The 4828-nt window shown below is 42.7% G+C and overlaps 1 pseudogene; it reads right to left on the bottom strand.

The window, feature by feature from the left end:
- LOC112069109 (large neutral amino acids transporter small subunit 2-like) overlaps positions 1–3011 on the bottom strand; it is a 37861-nt pseudogene extending 34850 nt beyond the window's left edge.
- Between the last annotated feature and the right edge of the window lie 1817 nt (positions 3012–4828).

Here is a 4828-nt window from a genome sequence, read left to right as displayed (position 1 = left end):
CAAGAGAGAGATGCAGAATGAAATATGTTGGAAGGAATGAAAGGAGGAGGGGGAGTGAAGAATGTGGTGAGCTGCTGCAATCCCCTCATCCACCCACCTGACTGTCACTCCTACCTGCTGACTCTGATAGGCCACCTCCCCTCCTCCCCGCCCTCAGCCCCCTCGCCCCCCCCCCCCCCCCCCTCACCCAGAAGGGGGTGAAGGTGGACTCACAATAGATCTGACTGACTGTACCTTTACTCATACCCACCCCCCCCCAGTCCCCTTCATGGAACAGAGAACAAAGGCTGAGGGAGAGTTGAACATGGCAGTTTGAGTTATCATCCTGACGATAGGCTCTCACGTGAGATAAGAGGAGATATCAGGTGTGTTCATTTGCATAGAACGGAATAAAACATTCAAACAGGGGGCGACAGTACCTAAACTTAATGCCATAAGAAACGTTTGTTTCGTCTTCTGTTGCAAACCATTTTGCTTCGGTGTCATTAATGAATATGGCCCAGATGTGTTTGTGAAAGAGTGACCTTACTGTAGACTAGAGTGTCATCATGACATGTAGGCTATATGTAATCATTGGCTTGCTCTTTTTAACTTTGATGATTGGGGTTAATGATGTGGGTAAACTGTTAATGATGTTAGGAAATGAAGAACTATGGACGGGTGGAGCAATTCACACTTAGTCTCTTCACTCTTTCCATTTAAAAACAACAAGGGCTGTGCCCAAGTGCACCATATCCTTATAGTGCACCACTTTGGGCCATGGCCCATAGAGCTCTGGTCAAATAATGCATTAATTAAGAATAGGGTGTCCATTTTTGTTTTTTAATCGTTCTGTTTTAATGATGGCGAGTCTAGTATTTATGTTGAGATGAATGAATGATATTGATTGGAGAGTCTATGTGCAGAAGTTTCCAAGGACAAGGGATCTCTTCTACTAAACCGTGCAATATTCTGCTTTATTTGCTGTTTTAGCTGTAACCACCCCTCTTCTCTCGCTCTCTCTCTCTCTCTCTCCCCCACTCTGTCTCTAAACAGAAAGGCCCCTGGGTCTATCCAGTCAGTTCAGTTACCACGGAAACCTGTCAGTGAGTGAGTCATCTCCCTCAAGGTTGAAAGACCATAGACCAGAGACCATAACCACGGATTCACCTGGACCTCACAACAACAAACCCTCTGTCTGTGTATCGATCTACACAGCAGCTCAGATGGGCTTTACAGTGATTTACAATTACACTCCATCTATAGGATCTATCTATAGACTGTATGTGCAGGGCTCTACAGTGCGACCATTTTACTCGCATATGCGCCTCAAATTATTTGCATTMTGCTCCTAAATTCCTTTGTGCGCGCCTATATTTTTCAACTGATGCAGCATACACATGCGCCTTGTAAAAAAAAGTCCGGCCCTGATGTGTTTGAATATTGGGATGATCACTTTCACTAAGCATAAACTAAGTCATATAGATGGCTCTGATCATAAGTATTGGTAAACAGATTTACAAATGATATAAGCCTAGTTCGGTGGTAACATGGATTTTCACTTGCTAATGGTAATGATGGTGTAATTACTTGGAACTACAAAGAAATTGTAAATGTGACGAAGTGGTGTAATTATTTGGAACTACAAAGAAATTGTAAATGTGACGAAGTGGTGTAATTATTTGGAACTACAAAGAAATTGTAAATGTGACGAAGTGTTGCTTTTTCTTGAAATTACAGCTCAGAGCTCAGACATCTTCATTTACAGCAATCATGGAGACAATGTCCTGACAGTTTCAGTTTGGACTGAAGATTAAAGAGATGATCAAAGTGTTGCTGATTAACTGACTAATGAACTCACAGCGAGATAGAGAATGAATTGAATTGAATGACTGGTAACCGCTGAAGTGATGCAATAGCCATCAACGATAATTAGCCTACATTAGAAGATGTTTAAAATMATCCACTAATAAGGTCCCATTTTGAGTAAGTGGGAGAGCGACCTTATGCTACCCAAACCAAATCTTATTCATAATGTTTATGCCATACTTAAAAGCAGCTCTCAGCTACTCTGAGCAGTGGTCAGTCCAATTCACTTTCATAGCACTGCTTTTCCTACTAGTTATGCACAAACGCACGCACGCGCACACACACACACTTTCTTTGAGTCAGTGTACCTAAAGCTCAGGTGGGTCACAGTAGGCTATTATTCAAAATTAACTACGCCTATTAATAACTTATTCGCAAACCAGCCTTTGCAAATAGCATGAACATTATTAGAGACATTATCCATTCCAATGTTTGATTTTTGACACTTACCAACAATAATTCCGCAGGCGCTCACAAGGCCGATCTCTTTCTTCAGAGCCACCCCTCCTCCGGACTCCTTCCCGGACTCGGAGACAGCATCCCCGCCAGACGCGGCTACGCTGCCCCGTTGCCTTGGTCCGTTCGTCATTTTGGTGATAGAGTTGTTCAGTCCTCGCTGTGACACTTGCTGCTGCAGCTATGCCTGTGGTCGCTCTAAATTGATAGCTAAAGAGCACTTGGACGTAGGGTGCTTCGGTAAGACCACACAGCACACTTCACAGCACTTCGCCCAAAGGTGTCGAGGATGATTAGATACAAGTAATTGTTTACTTGTTGCAGTATTCTGGTGTAGCCTATTCAACACCTCGAGGATCTAATTGAGCCTTCAGATGTTATGGGCAACACACTGCCACAAATAGTTAATTTATATAACAATAAATCAGTGCACTTACACGTTATGTAAACTAAGTTTTTAAACCTGTATTCTCATGTTGCTGTTGTCCAGAATACCAATGTATTTGCTGTTAGAATGTTGCGCTCGCGCACTACCTGAGCGCTAAGGAAATTGCAACAAGCTCGCCTACCTCAGTTTATAAAATACGAAAAATGCCTAATTTGCACTGCGGGCAACGAAAACAAAAACATGAGATAACAGCTTTTTTTTTTTTTATCTCGTATTGACCGTTAACGCGACTGTCTAATTTGAGTAACAAAGTTGTGATATTTCACAGGTAATCTATTTGAATTGTTAAAAAATAAAACGTATTGTTGAAAATATATAACCAAATAAGTAACAGGTATTCAATAGTCCATTTAGTGAACAAGAATGGCGTATTCCAGTGACATACTGCGAAAGAACCCTTCTGTCACAAAATATTCGTTTTGAAACAAAACTAAAACGTCTTTCACTSCTTCCTTGCCTACAGGTGAGACCCGACTCAGAGCATCCTATAACGCACAATTAAAACTGGTTGAAAAACACACAACTGTGTCTCCCACCCAAAAACTGAACCTCAATAAAAAATGTCCTTTCTGGTCTTCAGGTCTTCAGCGGTATCCTTGCAGCTTGGTTTGACTAAACAATGAGCAAGATATTGGGTAAATATACATGTCCCCTTCATATTATGAGTACAGTAGGACCGCCCCTTTCCACACAAGCCCCTCCTCTTCTYACGACAAGGCTTTTCGTCCATCAGTTCAGCCTGTTCCATATACCCTTCCCCTCCTCCCCATATTCAAGTAATCAGCTTTTCCTCAACCCCCCTCTGCTCCATACTGTACACCCCGAAGAAAACACCACACAAACATAGTGGAATACTGCACAAACTCTTTCTCCTCCTTTCTCTCTATCTCTCTCTCACTCCTTCTTTCTCTGTTTCGCTCTCTCTCACTCACACCTGACCCTAAATGTAGCACGTTCACCTGCACCTCTAGTGTTTGCATTTTTTTTTGCTCATTTATAAAAAATACTCAGTACTTTGTTGAAGCACTTTTGGCAGCGATTACAGCATCTATTCTTCTTGGGTAAGCTTGGCACACCTTTATTTGGGGAGTTTCTGTCAGGTTGGATGGGGAGCATTGCTGCACAGCTATTTTTMGGGTTTCTCCAGAGATGTTTGATTTGGTTCAAGTTTGGGCTCTGGCTGGGCCACTCAAGGACATTCAGAGACTTGTCCCGAAGCCACTCCTGCGTTGTCTTGGCTGTGTGCTTAGGGTCGTTGTCCTGTTGGAAGGTGAACCATTGCCCCAGTCTGAGGTCCTGAGAGCTCTGTAGCAGGTTTTCATCAAGGATATCTCTGTACTTTGCTCCGTTCATCTTTCCCTCGATCCTGGCTAGTCTCCCAGTCCCTGCCGCTGAAAAACATCCCCACTGTATGATGCTGCCCCCACCATGCTTCACTGTAGGGATAGTGCCAGGTTTCCTCAAGACGTGACACTTGGCATTTATGCCAAAGAGTTCAATATTAGTTTCATCAGACCAGAGAATGTTGTTTTTCATGGTCTGAGATTCTTTAGGTGCCTTTTGGCAAACTCCAAGCGGGCTGTCATGTGCCTTTTACTGAGGAGTGGTTTCCGTGTGGCCACTCTACCATAAAGGCCTGATTGGTGGAGTGCTGCGGAGATGGTTGTCTTTCTGGAAGGTTCTCCCACCTGTGGTCTGTGCTTCGACATAATCCTGTCTCAGAGCTCTACGGACAATTCCTTCAACCTCATGACTTGGTTTTTACTCTGACATGCACTGTCAAATGTGGGACCTTTCATAGACAGGTGTGTGCCTTTCCAAATCATGTAAAATCAATTTAATTTACCACAGGTGGACTCCAATCAAGTTGTAGAAACATCTCAAGGATGATCAATGGAAACTTGATGCACCCGAGCTCAATTTTGAGTCTCATAGAAAAGGGTCTGATTACTTATGTAAATAAGGTTTTTCTGTATTTAGTTTTTTAATAATGACTATTAATGACTATAAATCTGTTTTCGCTTTGTCATTATGGGGTTTGTGTGTAGATTGCTGAGGATGTTTTTTTATTTAATC

This window comes from Salvelinus sp. IW2-2015, unplaced genomic scaffold (assembly GCF_002910315.2).
Source record: "Salvelinus sp. IW2-2015 unplaced genomic scaffold, ASM291031v2 Un_scaffold910, whole genome shotgun sequence".
In the NCBI taxonomy this organism is placed as follows: domain Eukaryota; kingdom Metazoa; phylum Chordata; class Actinopteri; order Salmoniformes; family Salmonidae; genus Salvelinus; species Salvelinus sp. IW2-2015.
Note: the sequence above shows the minus strand (reverse complement) of the source record. Positions and strands in the feature narration are given on the sequence as shown.